Source organism: Leuciscus leuciscus (genome assembly GCF_965113295.1).
Source record: "Leuciscus leuciscus genome assembly, chromosome: 25".
NCBI lineage: Eukaryota > Metazoa > Chordata > Actinopteri > Cypriniformes > Leuciscidae > Leuciscus > Leuciscus leuciscus.
The window spans coordinates 22262670-22286355 of NC_138724.1; the positions used below are offsets into that span (position 1 = coordinate 22262670).

A 23686-nucleotide genomic window follows, 5' to 3' on the forward strand; every position below is an offset into this window, starting at 1 on the left:
CTTTTTTCAGTTGCTTATAAACATATTAATGGCAAAGGTGTAAATTCACTCTATATAGCACAAACAGGACTACAATAATATGTGAGCCACATGTATGTACATGTTTTCATTTTTGAGAGAATAATGTTTATGCGTGGTTATCGAAAAAACTAAAAATTAAAATTTTTGAAATAAGACCACAAAACACATACTAAATATGTGGCAATAAGACTTTTGACTTATGGATGTCGTCGCCTATAGTTTTTTCTTCAAAATTATGTGAAAATAGTCTTGCTTTATCGTTCACATAAAACCATACATTGATTTAAATTGATGTAAAACAGGTTTTGCTTGGAAAGCCAATATGCGAGGGGGCGTGAACGAGGAGTGGTTTACACCTTAGAATACACCCACTCTGCATAATGATGAGCCATTCACTCAGGTGTGACACTGACTGAGCCACAATGAAAGGACAAAAGATATATTTAGAAGAAGACTTATATTGACCATTTAAGATTTTGCTTACATCTATCTTGTAAATATGTTTTGCTATTTTATTAAAATGGTTACAATTACAACAATAATTACAATTTCAACAATATTTCAAGTGTACTCTTTCTTTGTAAAAAAAAAATGATTATAGGCCCTACATTTTATCTATGTATTCATTAGTTTGAATATAACCAACATTGGAACAGCTAACATCTTAGTTGATGACTTTATTTTTGACAAAAATCGTATTTTATATATAGAAATGGCTAAACAAAAGCTTATTTGATGTGGCAGTATATTCTACAGTAAAAACTGTACCCAAATCTACTAAACAAAATGTTGTCTTTCATATTTCGTCTGACTGTAACGTTGTTTTCATGAAATATTAGGGCATATTGTTAATTTGCAGTTTAATACGTTGCTTATACAAATAGCCTACATTTTATTTCAACATTCAGTCGATGTTTACTTATCTCAGTATAGCAATGCAGTTTGCTAAAACATCATCATTCATTCACACACGCGATTTAAATTGAAACTGTCTTTGCCAGCTGTGGTAAACAGCGCGCATCTGTGCCGTTTATTCATTCATAAACAGAAACCCACGTGAAGAAATTCACGTGAGAAGGAAAAAACTTACTTGTATTCCTCAGCTCGCTCCTCGATATACCCGCACTTCTGAGGGACATTTTCGATTAGTATTATTCCTCACAGCGCTGCAAGACGGTGTAAACAATGATCTAAATAAACGTGTGTGTTTTCTCGAGCTGATGTGGGCGTTCACAGGATTGCCTCAGCCATTTGCGTTTGAATAGCGCGCGCTCTCCGTGGGCGGGGCCGATTATAACGTAATGAGATGAGATGAGCTGGACTGGAATCGCTCTCTTTTAATACAGATTTCACAAGATGAGAATAATTGTTTTTTTATATAAATGACTTCATTTAAAAGAATAGAATTCAAGCTTCATGCCTGTGTGTCTGTATGTCTGTTTGACTGAGTATTCGCTGAGTTATTGTTAATTTTCGGACGCGTTTCAGAATGGACTTCACTGGCAGAGAGAAGGCAGAACTCGCTTCGTGTTTATTTTTCTTTATTTGGCAAAAAGCACAACACTTTGTTTTTATTGTGAGTATACACAAAAATAATACACATTTAACAGAATCGATTGATGTATGAAACTCCTATGGAAAATCAAAGTCAACAGAGTATTTATGAGTTTCTTTTACACTAATAAAAAAAAAGCGAGCTGGTATCGCCGGCGATACAGCCGACCTCAGGGGGTTAAAGAGCTTGAGCATTTAAAGTGACAAACGACAGAATGCGTTTAGAATAAACAGAACAAGTTTGCTGGTGTGGACGATAATATAGCTATCATTATAGTTATTGCTCTTGTGAACGGGACTTTAGTGTTGTCCAATTAGTGAATGAATCGCTCTTTTGAACCTTTCAGTTGATTCAGTTCCCAAAACAGGTCTGAATGATTTGTTCACATCTGATTCAGTTCTGGCTTTCAACCTACTGAATGATGTCGGCTATTTGAACCCAAGAAACAGTTCAGTCCTGAATGAATCATTAAGACCGAACAGCTTAGTGAAGGAGTTGATTATGAGTGAATAATCAATCTTAGGTATCTTATGGCTTCAGAAGATTGTTATTTTAGACTATTATGATGCATTTGTATTTTTTTAAAGCTTGCACTGCCATTCATTGTAATTTATACAAAAAGACCCAATACTGCTTCTTTTTCCCACTACATGTTTCCTCTTCTGTTCTACAGAAGAAATATAGTCATATGGGTTTGTAATGACATGAGGGTGAGTAAATGATGACAGAATGTTCCTTTTTGGGAGAACTAATCCTTTAAGAGGAAGGAGGGGAAGCAAATGTAAGAGTGCGATTGAGTTGGACTATGGCCAGCGCAGCATCTCCTCTCTCCAAAGTCCATCCTTCATTCTCGAGGCTCCGAGAGCCTGTAAATACTTCAGAGAGAGTAAGACACCTCATTTTTACCTGAATGAACACCTCTGCTCCAGCCAGTGCATTACACTAATTGAGTCTTGTGCTGGTGTTTGTGTGTAAGAGAGTGTGTGACCTTTTAATACAATGCCTGCAGCACACTATTCCCAGCAGTTGTATCTCATCTAGAAGGTAGTGTGTGTTTACCAAAGACAACGTGCATGCACAATGTAATCAATTATGGCATATCCTGATTCGGATAATTGTTTTATGTGTAAATTTCAGCATTTACTGATGTTAAGGTGTGGTCACTTTTACCATTGCTTTGTGAAATTTCATTAGCGAAATCCAGTCATTCCAATAGGAATCAGGCGATTGGTAGATTCGAAAAGTGAAAAACTTGAGAGGCAATGGGTGGGGCTTACCCACCGGACTGTTGGCTGATTGTCAGAAGCATATGGCACACTTAACTGGAAACACTTCAGGATTTTCAAAGTCGTCATCTGATTGGTTGAATTCTACAGGAAACAAACATGCTGTGATGCAAATGCCCACATGGAAGAAGAACGCCGTTTATATGAGCGTTTATATGATCAACCAAACGCTGGCTTTTTAAAAGTATGTGAAGTATGTAAAGTTTGCGGCAAAGACTCTTTAAAATACGTCCAAGAGTTTTGCACACCGGTCTGTACATTTTCACAGCCCTAAACATGACGCGGAAAAAAATTAACTGTGATTGGTTTGTTTTACATGTCAGTCAGACAGTCCAAGCGGTCCTTGGCCAATAAAAACTGCGATGGAGTCCAGACCTTCTGCCATCAGACTGAAGGTCTGGCAACGCGAGACTAGGTGGAGCTAGGTGTCCAGCTCTCCCTTTCTGGATGTAATGGATTGAGCTTGAAGGTCCATCCACACCCTAGTCTAAGCCTCAGACGTCACACCCAATGGACCGTTGGCTGAACATCTGATGCATATGGCACACAAAATTGGAAACACTTCAGGAGTTTCGAAGTCGTCAACTGATTGGTTGAATTCTTCATATCCTCTCTCATTTTCGTGAGACGTGTGTGTCACGCTCTTTAACGGTCTGCCTGGAAACAAATATGCCATGATGCCTTATAGAAAAAGCAAGCCATCGTGTTTACAACTGTGACAATGGGCGTTTATCAGGATCAACTAAACGCTGGATTTTTAAAAGTATGTGAAGTATGTAAAGTTTGCGGCATAGACTCTTTAAAATACGTCCAAGAGTTTTACACACCTGTCTGTTATTGTAGGGACATCACATTTTCACACACTTGAACATGACGTTGAACAAAACAAACTGTGATCGGTTGCTTTACAGTACATGTCAATCAGACAGGCTCTGGCTGGGCAGTCCTTGGCCAATGAAAGTTTCGATGGAGTCCAGACCTTCTGCCATCAGTCTGAAGTTCTGGATATGCGAGACTAAACACACCCATAACCCTTCCCATATCCCTATCCCAAAACACAACTAGGTTCACCCAATTAAAGGTATAGCGGAGGATTTTCTTTTTCCGGGTGGATCATCAAGACTATTGGTCCTCCTAAGTGTCAATCATTCTGGTGATATGTTTACGTAAGGGCGTCGTACGTGCTCGTGCACACGAGTCACACGATGGCGTGCGCTCAAAACACAGGTTGGGCTTCCCACTGATGCCTCAGTCGCGAAGTTTCTACTCGACAGGTAAAGTTTGGCATGCTATTTGGAGAAATCCATTTAAAATCACTGCTAGTAAAAGTTAATGTAAGCTATGATTAGCTTGTGCATGCTCTCTCGTGCACACGTTTAATAGGCGTTCCCTCTCGGGAGCAGGAAGAGTGTTGCGCATGTGCATTTTTTCAAAAAGTGGAGAGGGCGGTTCTTTTCAAAAATTCGTGAAAATCCTCCGCTATACCTTTAAGTCCACAGAGGTGGAGCTGGATGAGGTCAAGCTCTATCCATTACATTCAGAGAGGGGGAGCTCACTTAAAACACTTTCTCTCCTCGCAGATTTCATTCATTTCCCTTATGGGAATGTGAATTTGCTGACCAACAGGTCCCAGCTAGGGAACATTCTACGGGCAAACATTTTTCCAGGAACGTTCATTCAGAGTTATTTGGTCTTTAATAATGTTCTCAAAATGTTAGCACAAAAATGGTATTTATTCAGGGTTCTGTCATGACAACTCTCTGAGAGATTGGTTGAGTAATGGATATGGCAATGTCAATGTATTTGGTCTCGGGATACTGTAGATCTGCTACGCTTCTACTGCTGTTGATTATTGCTGCTGCTGCAGAGCAAGTACAGAGACTTGCAACTGCCAATACATTACAGACATGCTGCTCTTGCTGCTACACATATAACATACATGAAATAACCCCATAGCAGCTATATACAGGGGGAGCTGGGGAAGGTGGAGGGTTTCCGAAGCGTGCTGCATACTGCCACCAGCAAACAATACCTAGTATTTGAATGTTGAGCAGCAAGCTCATTGGCTGCTGAAGCCACAGCAACCAATCAGCTACGCTGTATAGATAACGATGTGATTGCTAACAAAATGAGTTAAGGACCTATCAGCCTGCGCCATCTAGAGTTTCATGACAGAATTTTGTATTTTATGGAATGTTTTTTTTTTGTTGGACGTCCATCATTTAAAAAAAATACAAATACTACTTGTTTCAGAATGTTTAGAGAACATTCAAAAGTGGCGTTACCATAATATTTCCAAAATAATAACATCAAATATTCCCTTAATGTTTGCATAGCCAATAAATAAATAAATTAAAAAAATTCAAAGCATTAAAAAAAATCATGTTTTGAATTCTCTGAGAACATCCAAATATAACGTTTCCATAAGTCAATGGGAACATTGGCAAAATGTTCTTGGAACATATTTTTGTTAGGTTCATGCATCTCAATATTGGCAATGGACAATGGACCTTTTTTCACGTGAAATTTCGCTGAAATCTCGCTTATGTGACCGCACTTTTAGTCTGTGATCCTGTGGTATCATGTAAATGAACTCCCATTCAAGTTGTATGCATTTACATGGAAAAATGTGTCCAAAAGTCAGAAACGTTTTAGCATGTATACTGTACGTGTCGTTGCCTAAATGAATGAAAGCACATCACAAATGCGTGGGTTTTATCACGGAGGAGCCCTGCAAATGTTCCTTTACAGATGTCACCCTGAGAAACAATTATTACTATTCGAACTAGGAGTGCATTTTGCTTATATTTATTTCAAAGACAGTGTTTTCTTGTTGTATTTTGGTGCAAATGTTTCTCTAACAGAAACATTACAGCCCGAGTGAGGCGGTTATTAGATCAGGCCACATACTAACTGTCAGTGCATCTCCATTTGCTCCCATTAGTTGCAGGGGGGAATGTTTTAGCTGGGGGACGTGGCAGAGGATGTGGTATCTGTTGTGGCCTGAGATGATTCACTTCGGCTAGGTCATAAAGCCCCATAATTGCCATGCCTTTCTGTTTTATTGCTATTCATTGCAGGGAGTACGAAGCAACTCTGAGGCCAAATGTGGGACCCTGCAAGCCCTTTAATGGACATCTTTGCCCATTTTGGTCTCCACTATGATTCAAGATAGAAAGAAATAATTGAATAGGGCTCGGATAAATGGCTTTGGTTTGGGCAACGGCAGATGCTTAATGTTCAGTAGATAAGGTCAGGCAACACTGTGCCGGGATGGAGTCTCTGGTTGTCATTGGTTTATGGTTGGTGATGCTTCAGGCAAAAGGGTGGAATGCGATCTTTGACGTCAAGAGAAGTGTGTGTTTCTCAGTAGGAAAAGTGCAGTTGGTTTTCCAGTTGGAGTTTGTGCAGCTTGAGTACTGCTATTTAAGAGGACATCTTATGCTTTTTTACAATTTCAACTTTCTTAAGTGCGTAATGTTGCTGTTTGAACATGACATGTTTTGCAAAGTGCACAAAGTCACTCCAAAGGGAGTTATTCTCTATATCAGCACTGTTTCTGAACTCCCTGAAACGCCTCGAATGTAGTCTCGAGTTTTCTTCTGGGAATGTACACATCGCAATATTCCTCATTTCAATAGTTCCCGCCCAAGTCATTCAAAAAAATAATAAAGGGGCGAGGCCTGGTTGAGTTATGTTAGTAGTGTGTTGAAACTCATCATTATAGTAAGTGGTGTGACATTTCCCGAACATGCTCAAAGCGGTTGAACAATCACAACACACTGGTCCATCCGACCAATCAGAGCACAATGTGCTTTTCAGAAGGGATAGAGAATAGAGAATAGAGACAGAAACTAAAAAGGAGCGTTTTTCCCAATTAAATAAAATAATATAGTGAAACAAATTGTATTAAATAAAAAATGCAGAATAGGATTTTCACTTGTGGTCTTTGGACCACACTGAATGTCTAATGTTTTCTTTATCATTTTTTAATGCCTCAACATGGTTTAGGTTTGTCATAGCCCACTGAGCAATGGGCCCCACTTGCTGCTTTTTAATGTTTTTGTGGCTTAAATAGGATTATATGTCACACTTTAAATTGATCGTATTTTAAGCTTCCCTCAAGACAATCCCCGGCATGCAATTACCAGAAGAGGTTGTCTTTAGGATTTATAATTTCATTATTTATTTTATAATGATAAACTCCTTTTCATTAAATTAAAAAAGTAAATTATTTTAAAAACTCTTTCCTTCCTTCTGCACATGAGAGCTTGTCATGTTCTTATTATTTAATAAAAATAAAAATAGATACATTATGTATGGAGACAGCAATTGAAATATAGAATGCTGGCTATATTTATGATTTTAATTTTCTCAGATGATCTCCCCCTATTTTCATCTTTGATTCATTGACTGCCACACTATCAAGGCACTGTGTTTCAAAAACCCATGTTTAATTAATCTTTTACATTATTGTATAAGAGACTATAACATCAGAGACAAAAATATGTTGATTTATGTAATTCCCTGAGCTAGAACATTTTATTTAATGAACAAAAGAACACACACATTAATTATAATGCTAAATAATGCTGTACATGTATTCTTAATCTGGAAAGTTTTGAAACACTGGTGGCAAGTTTTTTTTCTTCTTAAAATAGGTTTGAAAGGCCATTTGTGCTGTGTTTAATGAAAACATTTTCCTCCTACTCACACACATAGTAGATCTGAATGCAAGCTTACTTCAAAGTGTTTGGCGCGTAAAAAAAAAGGCAAATCTATTTTAAAAAGTGTCGCTGTATGTGAATAGACAAGAAAAAAAGTGATAAAAAGGGGCTTAATGTTTGGAGGGTGTTTTTCAGTACGAGGTGATTATTGTTTCTTAAAAAAAAAGTTGAAGGCACCCATGATTTAATTGAAATGACTTTAACTTTATTCCATAATTTGTTTTATTTTTTTGTCATATTTTTTCATATAAAATCATGAAATTACAGTCTCATTTCTTTGTTGTGTTTAAGGTTGTTTTTTTGCTCTTATGGTCTTCTGGAGAGAATAACATCAGCACGGGACTGCCATTGGGAATTATGTGGGTTGTTTTGATAAAAAGCACATAATAAAAGCAATAAAATTACCTTTATGCTATTCTTAAAATGCTCTGGATGCAGTTTTCAACTCAAAGTTTTCTACTCATAATCATGCATGCATTTATATAATAAACCATTTTTTTCAGAACAAAAAATCCATTTTGAATGCAAATCAGGAATATATCAGACAATATATACTGCTAAATGTTGTGCACCAAAAAAAAAAAAAAAAGTGTGTGTGTGTGACCTGAAACTCAAGCCATATAAATGCATAAATGTTCTGTTGCAGGTCACCTGAACCCAGACCTTCACCCTCCTCTTCGATCTGCAGTATGACAGGAAAAGAACCCGAGGAGCCCACTGTGACGGCCAAATGGAGAGCTTCTCCCGGCTTGTAATCTTCATCCTTTGACCCCACTTTGTGGAGGTCCATCTTCTCCATTACCAGCAGATGTTCAACCGGCCGTGCTGGAGTCATCCCAGACACACCCATCAGCCTCCTGAGAATGACAGTGGGGTTTTAGAAAGGTTCCTCTGGTTGGTTAAAAGAAATGAGCTCTGCTAGTAGAAAGCTAAATCGTCCCTATGGGTCCCCTAAAATGGATTCCTGACATTGATGAATTGGCCTGAATGAGGGACATGATGATATTTCACCCTTAACATTAGACAGAGTGCAAGTCAACGCCCATTGGAACACAAAAACAGAAACAAAAAATACCAAAACATGCCATCATACGAGGCGTACTCTGACATTTTGTTTTCACACGGGAATTGAGTCTCCCCATCGGTTGACACATTGGCTGTAAAGAATTGTGTGCTAAATCACTGGTGCTTCTTGAATGCAGATCCCTGGAAGATCCCTGCGGTATATTATCTGCACTAAGAAGGACAAATTTACACCGATTTTTTAGCCATATTGTTTTTTTGTCATTTGATGAAAATTAGGGACAAATTTAATGTGGCTGCTTGCATCAACTTTAATATTAACTGTAATGTTTAATAATAATATTAACAGAGACAATAGGGTTAGATTCATAGTAATTCATTGTCAAAACATAAATAATTATTATATGATTTTTAGGCAACGAAAATTATTTCTGTGTACACACTACCATTCAAACGATTGGGTTCAGTATATTTTTGTTTTGCGGGCAAGTCTGATATGCTCAGCAAAGCTGCATTTATTTGATAAAAAATACAGTAAAACAGTAAAATCATAAAATATTTGTACATTTAAAATATATATTTATTTTAAAATGTAATTTATTCTTTTGATGGCAAAGCTGAATTTTCTGAATCATTACTCCAGTCTTCAGCGTCACATGATCCTTCAGAAATCATTCTTAATTTGCAAGAAACATTTCTTATTATTATTATTAATGTTGTAAACAACTGTGCTGTTTAATATTTTCATAGAAGCAGTGAAAAAAATGAGGATTTTTTTATGATCAGAAAGATTAAAATAATTATTTTATATTTTAAATAGAAATTAATTGTAACTATGTAAAAGTAATGTAAAGTTATGATTTGTTTTAAGTTTATATATAGAAAAAATATATATAGAAAAAATATATATGATTTGTTTTAAGTTTATATATAGAAAAAATATATATAGAAAAAATATAAATAGAAAAAATATATATTATAAATAATAAATTATCATCCTGTTATATTGGTCAGTAGGGGGCGATCTTAAAATGTCAACATGACTATATTATATTAAACAATTGATAATTGAAGTAGAAATATCTGCATAAAATTATTTTCCTAAGAAGCACATCATGTATTTCATGATTTTCAGAATGTCAAGTTAAACTGTAAAACTGTTAACCTAATTATGACCTAATTATATCACACATGAAACTCCTTCATTGAGATTGAGGTGGCACAGTGCAATTTATGGACACATTATTTTCATGATATATTTAAATATTACAAATATATAAATTATTAGAATTATTAAAATGATTAAAATCTTAGAAAATTATAACAATTATTTTACCTAACTGGAAACAACCATCTCATAGAATGGCTAGTGTAGTTAATTATTGTTAATTGTCTTGTAGCAAACACTCCTTAGCCAAATCATTTTATCAGTATCACTATTGACTACACAGGATATTCATGTAACTCAAAGCCTGGGCAGTGAGCAAAAATCAATTCAGTAACTCCAATTCTTTTGGAAAACCCAACAGCTCTTGTGTTAGCATCCCACAACTTTGACCATTAGGTGACCACCAGTTTAATCACACCCTTGTTTAATTTAATTCAGTCACTTTGTTTCAAAATCTAAATCTAGAGCGGCGTTCCCTCTGAGATGTCATTTATTCACATCATGTTGCTTTTTTTCCTGTCATAGCGCAGACATACAGGTGTGTGGCTTTGTGACTTGTTTCAGCTTTAGATTGTATCCCTTCGTTCGGTAAGTGTGAGGAAAGATGTAATAAAGAGGGAGTGTCTCCTTTCGCCCACACTGAGGTCACACGGAGAGGGTGAGAAACAGACGGAGAGAAATGGATCTTACAAAGGTTGAATCACAACGCTTCACTGTCTGACTCAGTAGCATACTTATGCAATTGTTCTTCACTCACACATACATACACGCACACACATACACACATGTTTTCATCATGTTTGACATACTGATTTATATACTATACAAACTGTATATTCTATCCCCTAACCCTACCCATCACAGAAAACTTTCTACATTACACACACAACACCACACACACCACACACACCACACACACAACACACACAACACACACACACACACACACACACACACACACACACACACACACACACACACACACACACACACACACACACACACACACACACACACACACACACACACACACACACACACACACACACACTTTACTGGTGTAATAATAATAAATATGCTTATATTATGGTAGTTATTTTTAAAGGCAATTATGTAAAAAAAAAAAAAAAGAAAAAAAAAAAGAAAAAAAAAAAAAGACTTAATGAAGTTTTACAGTTTTTTTGGATTGCTTAAGCACAATTTTCAAAACAGGGCCCGTGTTTTCAAAACACTACACACAATTAGCACAACCACACACCCAATTAGCAAAACACTACAGATCCTTTGCATAATTAAACACTCTTGTAAAAACTATACGCTTCTGTTTAAAAACCACACTTTGTTACCATATGAAACACACACGTTTCACATTACTATACTCTGTTTGCACGAGTTACACTCTGCTGTGATAAACCTAAAACACTTTTAGCACTTCTACTTCCCTATGATTAGAGTAGGCTACCATCAACAAAGTACAAATATAATGTAAATTCACCAAACACTACACAAGACCAATGTTGCAGACTGAAGAAACTCATTTATTTCTCAACACGCCCAAAATGTTGACATGGAGATTCATAATACTGTAACAAAATGTCACTTTACGTATTGTACTGTAAGTTTACTGTAAAAAAAATAAAAATAAAACTAGACATTGTCTCTTCGCCTAGCTGGATCTGGCCAGAGAATTTCATCAACATCGCAGGCAATGTTGTCATTAGCAAGACACCTTGGAAAGAAACATCTTGAATGACGAATCCATCCTTGCATTGCTGCTACCTCCATCTGGTCACAGGCCTCCTCCATGGCTTGGATGAGGGGTACCTCAGCCTGGAGACGGAGATCATATACCTTCCACCGCCATGCCGAGAAAAACTCTTCTATAGGGTTGAGGAATGGAGAGTATGGTGGAAGATATAGGACGGTGAAATGTGGATGTTGCTGAAACCAGTTCTGAACCAGAGCAGAGCGGTGGAAAGACACATTGTCCCAGACAACAATGTATTGCATATGATCGATTTGATTTGCTGCTGTTATGTTGTGCAATTGGTCCAAGAATGTAAGTATGAGTGCTGTGTTGTAAGGGCCCATATGGGCATGGCGGTGGAGGACCCCATTCTGTGTAATGGCTGCACAGAGTGTTATATTACCCCCACGTTGCCCTGGGACATTGACTATAGCCCTGTGGCCAATGATGTTTCTTCCCCTCCTTCGTGTTCTCGTCAGGTTGAACCCAGCCTCATCTACGTAAATGAACTCATGCTGGATCTCTTCTCCATCCATTCGTAAAACTCTCTGAAGAACAGTGTCAGGCAATATTGTGTAGTTCAGTGTAGATCTAGTATACATATTACAGTACAGTAAGAGATTATGAGACAGTATGCAAGATCACACTGCTAAAGTGAATACATACCTCTGCATAATCATGCCGCAGTCGTTTCACCCTTTCAGAATTGCGCTCGAAAGGCACTCGATAAATTTGCTTCATTTGAATATGTTTTTTTTTTAGGATGCGTGCCAGTGTTGATGTTGAGACCTGATGGATATCGTTGAAAGTGGCGTGGTTATTGACAATGTTAGCTTGGAGCTGATTGAGTGTTATAGCATTGTTGGCCAAAACCATGTTTACTATCTCCCTCTCTTGCTGCTCTGTGAACATAGGAGGCCTTCCCCCTTGTCGTTCCTGACCCTCAATCCTATGTAGAAAAAAAAAACAGTATACAATAGTACAGTAATTTCACAGGAAAAGGTAACAGAAGTGCTGAGTGCATAGAATACAGTACAAATACCTATTTTCCAGTCGAAATGTTCTTATCACACTTGCCACTGTGTATCGGCTTAGATTTGGCTGTACTCGCAGTCCAGCCTCCCTCAGCGTCAGGCCGTGGTTGACAACGTGGTCAACCAGTGTTGCGCGGATCTCATTTGTCAGATTCGGTCCTCTTTGAGCACCTTCTTGTCTTCCTCTTCCTCTTCCTCTTCCTCTTCCTCTTCCTCTACCTCTACCTCTACCTCCAGCATGGCCTCCATCTCTTCCTCTGTTGATTCCTCCTCTGTTGATTCCTCCTCCTCCAGTAAAAATAAGATTAAACTAAATTAAATAAATAAAACATTGATTAAAATGAATAAATTGTTTTAATAATACATTTAAATACATATATAAATACATCTACAGTATAGCACAGTAATACAGTTACTATAATTTTTTTTTAAATAATGTAACAATAAAAGCTAAATACTTTACAAATACTATTTTATGCATATTAATAATAGTAACTTTCAAAGTATATATTTGGTCTTTATACATGACAATATATAGCTTCCTTTTACCATGCCATGGCATCTAAAAGATTGGGTGTTGATCAAGACCATCCTAGTGTTTACATGTAAACATACAAATGTATTACCTAAATATGCACTGGCCCTTTAAGACAGCCATTTTGGCACTTTCCCTTTAGAGGGCCTGCCAATCAAACACTCAGTCAGTCAATGTGCAGGTAGATGCCAAACAGTGTGGATTACAAACAAAAAACTCTCAGATGGATTTTATACAAGAAACATCTCTTCAGAAATGGGTTTGATTGATTTTTTTTTTTTATGTCCACCTGGTGCTCTTGAGATTTGTGGAAGGCCTTTACATGTGCTGGATGCATGATAAAGCCAAATCTCTGACTGCCAATGCTTTGTGTATAACTGCTTTTATCCTACAGACATTATTATTACAGACACAGTGTTAGGCATCTTGAATGTTATTATTTAAAACTCTGGCCAGTTTTTGTTTGTTGGATTGAGTTTTTACTAGGATTGATTTGCCGATGGGCATGTCTTATTGTCTCTGAGCCAGATGAGCTTTTGAGTTGGTCTGTTGGTTGATTGGTTTAAGAGTGATTTTTGCTTATTTAACGTTTATTTGCTGTCTTGATGATTTGTGCATGTGGCCTTTTAGCTCGGTGGTAGGCCTACTAAATGGTACTTAAATAAAACAGATGCTATTTGAATTAGTTATAGCAGTGGTTTTAAATGTAAGTTTTAAACATAAACATCAGTGTTAAATTTGAATATTTAGTGAATTCTCTCCTCTCCAAAACATTCCAATATCATATTTTTCAGTACTTCTTTGATAAATAAGTGAACAAATTTTATCCACACTGGCAAATATTCAGGTTAGATCAAACTTGTATAAAATATTGTAATGTTATGCATTTTTAATTATAATATTCATGGGCCAAAAACAATGGCTTGACATTTTTTCATTTTGTTGTTTCATTAAATACATTTTTAATTTGTGAGTGTAAACTTGATGAAAAGCAATAGTTTAATGTTCCATGTGACAACCAATATGCTCTCTTATTGTGTTATTATTAATGCATATATTCAATTAACTACTGTACATCTTTTTCTGCCCCCTAGGAAATAATTGTGGAATGATGTATTTAATAGCTTTTTGCATTCAAGGCTTGCTTATGCAGAAATTAACTTTTAAAAAACCCAAGCTATCGAAGTGACCATGTTCAGTGCGTATTGGGCTAGATTAGAAGACATTCATAAGGATGAATGACTGTACAGAACACATGGATGTTTTTCACTCTCAAGTTTCCTCATTACGTCACCAGCAGAGCTGTCTTTAGTTTTCACTCCTTGAGCCATCTGTTGCTCCAACTGTTGCTTTTCCTTCTTTAGCGAAAAAAAACAAAGTGATGGGGAAAGACGTCACTCTGGGAGCTCATTTACATCTGTCTTGCCTGTTCTCATCACAAGTGCTCAGCACTAAATTCAACTGTAAACGGGGATCAAAACATTGAGATGATCATTCTAACTATATTTTTAGGCAGTGTTGGGGGTTACGCATTACGCGTTATGTAATCGGATTACTTTTTTTTCCCAATTACTATTAAAGTAATGCGTTACTTTTGAATTTACAACAAAATATGAGTTTACTTTTTCAAACAAGTAATGCATTTATTGACTGACACCTCTCCTCTCACTCTGCACAAAAAACGGAAAACTGTTAACAGCAAAATCAGAATATTAAGCAAACCAGCAATAATATGAGAAATAACACAATATATCTCACTTTATTAATCAATGCCTTTGATCCAATTCAACCATACCAATACGCAAAAATGACTTTAGATAAACATCTCATTTGGTTTTAATTTTTTATAAATTATTTTAAATTTTATTGCTCAAGTAAGAGTTTCTTCTCCTGAATGGCAGCACAGCCGACAGGTTTGTTTGAGTTGCACCCTCTACTGTACAGACGTGAATTTGCATTTCCTTCAGCCTGAGGCTTATTCATTTAACTTTTTTGTGTAAAAGGGCCTTTACATTTGCCAAAATTAGAACTTTTTTTTTGTTGTTATTAAAAAACAAACAAGTAAGCCCATCAGGTGACAAAAAGTAACGCAAAAGTAACGTAATATTGTATTTGTAACGCATTACTTTTAAAAGTAACTTTTCACAACACTGTTGTATGTGTTGCATTAGATAAATGAATTCACATGCACAAGCCAATTATGCATGTCTTTTTTATGTCGAAATATGCTGCTAATTTGGTTTTAAAGGTCACTTAGAGTCCATAATTAAAGTAAAGCTTGAATGACAATCTCTTGCGTTTCTCAGTTTAGCTTCTCTTTCTATCTGCACTCCTCTTTGCTGAGGTGGCATAATTACAGAAATCTGCATACGGTGCCATTAAACCTTATTATCTGAGAGCACATCCCTATTCAAATCTTAGTTTAAAGTTCTGTTTGATTAAAAGCACTTTAAAATCCTATATTATCACTCCTTACAGGGGTATTAGTTTACCATCCTTGGTTTATGCCTATTGATGAAAGCCAGTAGAGAGCAGTGGGAAATGTAGGGTGTTGTGTGTTTGTGAGTGTTTATGCATTTTCATGTAGACCAGTAATGTTTTACAAGTCGTGGAAGATTATTTTAGTTATTATTTATTTAAGTTTTTGATTTTTTTTTTTTTTTAAGAACTTTGAAAGAACTTTGTGGTTTATTTCCATTTGAATTAAACAAATGTTTTTTTGGCTAACTCAGGGGTCCGCAGAGAAATCTAATCCCATTTGGATGGGAATGTCTGTTGTTGTGGTATATTATTAGTTCCTAATTTATTTTGACGTTTTTGGAGCATCTGGTGCAACTTCATTATGGATTTAGACTTTAAGTTCTGTTTATTTTATTGGGCTTCAGTTCTTCTGAGATCCCAATCCTACCTGCATCATTATGAATTCAACCTAAATAACCACAGTCCTGTTAATAATTGTACTCAAATGTCATAAAAAAAACATTAAAAAAAACATCTGAATAGAGCCACTGGTAAAACATTCAAATGCATCACAGTTTGTGAAGAGTATATTTAATCCCAATCCTCTGAATTCAACATGCTCTGTTAAGCAGAGTTAACCAACCAACAACCTTCCCAAATTTTGCCTGTTTAGAAATGCTTTCCTGAGACCATTTGTTTCTTACACTGGAGCTGTCAAGAAAAACTTGCTTAATCATACATATGGATGTTCATTAACAGCCTGTTGAGTTCTAAGTAGAATAAAGGAGCATGCTAAAAGGGGCATTTTGTGTTTGTGACAGAACTTGAACATCTTTATAGCGCTGGGTTTATTCCAGTGTCAGCTTTAGGCCAAGACGTCTTAGCATCTTTAGATCTGATCTTAATGGAACAGGGCCATCACTTTTATGCCACTGCCCTCTGGAGATTCCCAAATGGCTTGGATATCTCTCTCTCTCCAAAGTTTGACTCATTTGTGTAGGACAGAATGAGATTAACCAGCCAATTCTGCAGTGACATGACAGCAAACCACAAGACAGCATGCAACCAGTATGCATCCGTAAATGTAGTTAATGTGGCACCATACTTGTTACAGCACAAATTTTAAACTTTTCAGATTCATCAAGGCAATTTCAAACCAAAGTTGTCAACTTCTTGACTGTGAAGTACTTTAGACTAGCTGAGATGGGATTTTTCATACCTATGAGGCTGTTTTAAGTCCAAAGGTCGCACACTTGGTGTTCATAACAGCATTCGCCCACGGGTAACACTGTATTCACAATTGGTATGAAAGGTATCCTCTCAATGTGAATCAAGTTCATGCTTTTTTCCCCCTGCCCGTCCACTCCCCATAATGCTGAGCAAAGCATAGCTCCAGGAAGAATACTTCAGCGATTCGGAAACCAATAAACACCATCCCATTTTGACTTGCAGACGCTCAAATTGCATCTTCCTGAAACAACTGTTTATCCTTTTTAATGATTTTAGCCTGGGTGTACTACATATACTTTAAAATATTTGATATGCACAATGTTCACTACTGTTAAAAAGTTTGGGGCCAGTATTTTTGAAAATAATTTACTTTTTGTCAGCAAGGATTAATTAAATTGATCAAAAATAACAGTAAAGATATAGCCTATATTGTTCTTTTGAACAATCTCTTCATTAAATATTATAAAAAAAAAAAAAAGAGAATTATCACGGTTTCCACAAAAATATTCAGCACAACTGTTTTCATCATTGATAATAGTAATAAATGTTTCTTGAGCATGCAGCAAATCAGCATATTAGAATGATTTCTGAAGGATCATGTGACTGAACAAGTTATTCAGCTTTGACATCACAGGATCAAAAACAAACCGTTATGTAGATATGAAAATATGTAACAGATTTGTAATAATATTTCACAATATTACTGCTTTACTGTAGTTTTAGATGACAAATTTACAGTGTTCTCTGAGCATTTGAGTAATTTGATAGATTTTTGTTATTCAAAGCGTGTCTTGTGTAAACTTTTATCTTAAGTACATGGAGTATTAAGAGCAGAACAAATTCTTTGCAAATAGTGCTTGACAGAAAAGCCAAAAGCCACACAAAGAATAATGATATTTACTTCTTGTGAGTCCATGCTCACTTTAAGATGGAATTAATCACACATGTCAGAGGTGCAGTGTATAGTTTTTTCCCCTCTATTTTTTGAGTTTATCTTTCTTTCTTTTTATACCCTCCACTAGGTCCCTTGCAGCCTCTTCAAAACACTGGCACGCATGTCAACTTGAGAAATGCCACCTATTCCCTTTCTGGCAGGGCCCATGGCTGAGCAGATGGCATGTGGATGTCAAGCACCAATGTATTTATTGCCATGCGCTCCCATGATGGCAAAAAAGCAATATCTGAACCCATTCATTCTGCTGGTCGAGAACTGGAAATGTGTCTTGAGTTTGTGTGCGTTTATGGAAATATCACCAAGTTGTCAGATTTGAGGGACGACACTTGGCACCCATAGCGACAGCCTTCATCTACTGCTCATCACCTGTGACATCAACTTCTTGCACGGCTAAAGCTAAACTGCACAGTTGAGTCTCATCGAAGTTGAGGCCCCACATATTGTACAGTCCCCCCGATGGCTGTTGATCTGAGATCTGAAATCTTGATTGTGTAATTAATAACTGGTGGCAGGAGCAACGGGTGAATTAGGAATGAAGAAAACGGAGAGTTCATAACTGTGACAGGCTGCCGTCTTGCACTCTTGTGGCTTTAGAACAGCACAAATCTGAACAGGCGTTGGATTTGGAGACCTGTAGACCAGAGGGAACAGTGATACTCTAGAGATCCGAGGGCTGTAACAGGTCTATTTCTGGTGTGCCAGAGATGGAACAAAGAATTCAGGTGGAAGATGACTGAACTGTAAAGCACACAATGCATTAATTGCCATTTGCTTAGTGTCATGACTATATAAGTGTCAAGTTATACAAGATTGGAGTGCCATAACATGGAGTAGTGATTCACTGTAATTTCAACAACCGCAAATTTTCAGTTTTGGACTAAATGGGTTGACTTAAATCATTGACCGGAACAGAAAGGTGTCACTAAAAGAGCTTGCAAGTGTAATGGTGACATTTTCCTGAGGAAAGCCATTCAATGTCCATAAACTTACTAGTTAGGTAGAAAAGTATCTCTAGAGAGAAGCATTTTGCTAAATATATGCAGATACATATATATTATATTTTTTACTTAACTATTGTTTTTCACTTCATGAATGTGTTTGAATAAATCTGTCATGAAAACAAGTTTTTATTATAGCCACCGTTTAAATGTTGATATTTCAACAAATTTGAGTATCTGTTATTAAAAAGTTGATATAAAAACTGCCTTATGTGCAGTGTTTGTCCAACATTGCACACTTTGAGTGTTGGTCATTAAATAAATGTGATTAATTTATTGATTATTAAAGGGTTAGTTCACCAAAATATGATTTACTCACCCTCATGTCATTCCAAACCCGTAAGACTTTCATCTTCTTTCTGTCCCTCCATAGACAGCTACGCAACAACCACTTTGACGCTTCAGAAAGTTCATAAAGAGATCATAAAACTAATCCATTTGAATAGAAAATAAAGGCTTAAATTAAATCTGTTCATCATATAAAGTGATATTGTATCTTCAGAACATTTGGACTCAATTCATATGGATTAGTTTTACGATCTCTTTATGAACGTTCTGAAGCGTCAAAGTGGTTGTTGCGTAGCTGTCTATGGAGGGACAGAAAGAAGATGAAAGTCTTACAGGTTTGGAACGACATAAGGGTGACAGAATGACAGAATAACATTTTTTGGGTGAACTAACACTTTAAATAAACTATTTTTGGTTCCCGGCTAAAGGAAAACTTTAATTTTGGGTTTCAGTACAAATTAATTTCAGTGCATCACTAACAGGGAGCAAAATGGTGACAGATTTGTCTATTCCCTGTACTATTCCCTGCAGCACGCACACACAATCAAAAATGCATCCTCATCCACTTCTCTATCTGTGACTCTGACTCTCAATGTTTCCTCTTGTCTTTTACTCCCTCGGTTACCTCTTCACCTTTCACACATACAAGAAAAACACACCCGCAAAAACCTCTGGCAACTTCCGGCTGTTCATCGATCCTGGCTTGTGTGGCTGTGAAAATAGATTTGCGATGGCCTGATCTCTGTTCACATGTTTGCAGGTTTGGACTCACTGAATGGAAACATCATGTGCTAGTACCCTTCAACCTTTCAGATGATTTTTAAACTCTAGGGTTAATTAAAGTTTTACTGAAGTCAACTATCACATATTCAGTATTCAGTATCCAAGACAACAAGACTTTCACACAGAATTCCAAACTAGTGCAATAAGAGAGAAGATCAGCCTGTATCAGCAAATCACCAATGTTCCTTAGCTTTTGAGGTCCACTTTACAGCTAATGATGGACCTTCCAATCTAGTCACCAACTATCAAGAATGAAGGCCAAAGCTTGTACTGGCCTTTAAGACTTTAAAAGGTCTCAAACTCCACCCTTAGTTCTGCCTGTCTTCTGTTTTCATTCTGTCTATAACGACACTTCTGATCACTCGTTCAACTACTCTACACCACTTCTGCAAAAGCAGGGAACAACCATAACTACATATTATCCCTCGGCAGTTCCCTGAATCGAGTTACTTTCCCTGTCTGCTGTGAAGAACCAGAAGGGACAGAGGAGGAGGCAAACTCAAAGCCAAGAAGCAGGGAAAAAGAGACCACTTGAATCCAACTCAATCAATACGTCCTGAGAGACCATTGTAAGATTGTTCTTTGTCAGTCCTGCAGAAGCCACAGAGTCAGTCACAAACCAAGTCAGAGTTCTTCCCAGAATCCTCTTCAGCTGCAGTTTTTTTTTAACTATTCTGCCACTGAGCGTTGACCTTCGGTGTGTATGCGCGTGTCTGACTTTCTCATCTTTCTGTTTCTCACAGGATCCAAACCTTTGCTCTATTGATCTGTTCTCCAGACATTCATTTATTCCTCTGCAAGTTGTTGTGCAGTGCAGTCAAATGGATGTGGTTAATGGAGTTCTTGATGTAGCATGCATTTGTGCAAGTATACTCCATTTGTGGGAAGAGAAGAGTAGGGATGAGTTGGTGATGGTGGGTGTTCAAAAATGGGGACTGAGGCCATTTGAACACCTTTTTTTCACCCAGTGAACAAAAGCCATTGAAGCAAGCCACTGACTCCAATTAAACTGCTATTAAATTGAAACTCAATGTGTTCCACTTTCAATTTGTCTGTGAAGGACTTTTTTGTGCTTCCACTTTAACGTGCCAACTGAAGTGACCGTCTACTCTTCCACTCCACAAAGAAATTGACTGACAGCTCTCGTCTTGCAGAAGTAGTTGGGTTAAATTGTTTTTCTTTCTCTGCTAAACAATTGGATCAATTACATCAGCAGCCAGCTACCCAGGTTGCTGGGTCTGGGAGGGTTCGGTTGGTTGAACAGATTTTGAGTTGAGCCCACAATGCCCTGGGAAATTAGTATTTGGAGCACCAGTCTGGGTATTCCTGAATTGGCAGCTCATTCTGGCAGAAGCTTTAGGACAAGAACATAATGCTCCACTATAGTTTGCATCATGGCACAAGAAGATCACAATATAATCTGGCAACTGTACCGCAGCTGGGGAATGTCAAGGCTGCTTATTTTATGAAATGAGATGAGCTACACGGATAAGATGAGCTGAGTCATTTGATTGCTTTTTATTTCTCTTTTTTTGGACTCCAGACTTCACTACTAGTCACAAGTTTTTGACAAGAATGACTCTTTGTAAATGCACTGCATCTACAAGTCATAAATTTAACGTTCTTAAGAATGATTTCTCAATCTCCCTGTTCTTGCTTTAATTAAAACTAGTATGGTGCTTGCAGGTGATAAACCTGCTGTGAATTGTAACCCAAGACATTGTCCTCTTTGCGTATTATTATTCATTCGGTGCTGGCTTGTTCTGTAGCTTGATGTGTGACCGTTTCATGTTCAAAGACGATGCAGTATCAAAGGTGAACTGCTGAGCTGCTTCAGTAAGTGCAGGGATGTTAAAATGTTTAGAAAATTCTCTCAAATGCACATTTCTTGAATATTGTCAGATACTGTAGGCTGATCTTGGATGTGAATCTTTTATTTTTGTCATTGTTTTAAACAATTTTTATCTTCTTCTGATGAAATGACCAGCCTAACTCGACCCGAGCAGCTGAGTCTTTAGCCATTTTCAAGAAATAGAGTAAAGACACATTTTTTTGTCAACACTTGACATATTAAAACTAACTTACTATTCTATTCTAAAAACCCTTCTACATTTACTGTGCTAGACTAACTGGGACTCGTCACATCACTTACATACTGTAACATACAAACTGTTTTGCACTCCACAGAATACTTCAGTATAAATTGGATAAATGCTAACTGCTAATGGTCAAGTGAACACTTTCTTATGGCTTATAACATTAGCCATAATATCACATCCACTGCTAAATGCACCAGTTGTCAGGGTAGTACATCAATCATTTCAATATACTTTTTGTCCATGATTTAACCATTAAACTAGTCCTTTACGTTCTGTTTAGGTATTATAGCACTAGAATATAATTTTGGGAACACAAAATATTGGGAAAGGTCAGTTATCTCTAGATCACTCTAATTGGAAATACTTTCCTTTTCCTTTTTGTGTGATTTTTAAAGTACTAAATCCTCTGTTACTTAATTACACTTAATTTCTAGCAGGCTAGGATGATGAATCGAATGACCTCCCTTCTTCTGGCTCTAATCAACTCTTGATTAATCAATTTCTAATCAATGCTGATGGATGAACTGTCTTGATGTATCATTTAGCAGGAAGAGGGGGGTCCCCCGTGTGTCTAGTGGATGACGTGCCGACAAGATGGAGCTCTTCGGTTTCATGCAAGTTCGGATCAGAGTGTGGTTTGATCTAGGCTTTAGGAGATGGGACAGTGTGGGTTGGTGGAGTTGTTTGAGCTTCTCTGGAGAGATTTACTCTGTATAATGTAACATCTCTGTACTGCAGAGTTCAGAACAGCTATGGACTGAATGCTGTATTAGAAAAAGACATGGTAATATACAGTCAAGTTCACCCAAAAATAAAAACAGTCATCATTTACTCAACCTCTCATTGTTCAAAACCTGTTATGATATTTTGAAATTGTTTTGGTCCATACAATGAAAGTGTTGTTTTGGACCCCATTGACTTTCAGTGTATGGACAAAAACAGTTAAAAATATTTTGGTTCACACAATGAAAAAAAATAACATGATAGAATTAAAATTTTTGGGTGAACCATCTCTTTAAAAAATAAAATAAAAATTGTGATTTCATGCTGACTTAAAACGTAGGTTAATACACCTTTTTTTTTTTTTTTTTTACCCACCAGTCACTGTAACCATTTTCTACCATAGAAAAGCCTTGAAACTTCTTAGTAGAACAGTAAGCACATGATGAGAGCCCTTAAAACAAGTGAGGCTGTGTTGACAAGTGATTTGTTATTGCTGCATGTTCGGAAGGTGCAGAACAGCAATATACAGTAGCATAAGAGAGAGTTTGAAAAAGAGATAGATGCTTGATGAGGCCATCTGTTGTTTGTTTCCCATAATGCACAGCGCAAACTCTCCTGGAATACCTAATCAGCTAACACACTTCAGCTACGGATGTGGCGAGTTATGAACTAATGAGCTAACCTTCACACATCTGACCTCACACTGGAACTGATGCAAGTTCTTTTTTTTTCTCTTTTCTTTCTCTGTTGTGAGAAAGTCCAGCATCATTTGGAGTTTGGGTTGTTTTCTTGTGGAATTCAAGGTGTATAACGTCAGGGACAAAAAATCTGGAACGGACAAAGAACATGGACAAACATTTTTGTTGAGCGTCTTAATGGACGCATAATGGATTTTCCTTGCTCTCTTGAAATGGGAGTCGATGTACCATGTGCATAGTTTTGTTCAATTTACATATATTTCATTTCTTTAATTATTTTATTTCTTCATGTGTTGGGGCATCTGAAGTATTCATAAGAGCCTCCAAACTGGAGCTGATGTACTCTCTAGTTAGCT

General features: G+C 37.0%; 1 long non-coding RNA gene across 1 annotated transcript; it reads right to left on the reverse strand.

Annotated features, from left to right (window-relative positions):
• Positions 1 to 11491: 11491 nt before the first annotated feature.
• Positions 11492 to 12758, reverse strand: LOC309490931. Its single transcript, XR_014202884.1, has 3 exons — positions 12570 to 12758; positions 12194 to 12476; positions 11492 to 12075 (listed from the first exon to the last, which is right to left on the reverse strand). It is a non-coding gene; the product is annotated as an uncharacterized lncRNA (long non-coding RNA).
• Positions 12759 to 23686: the final 10928 nt, after the last annotated feature.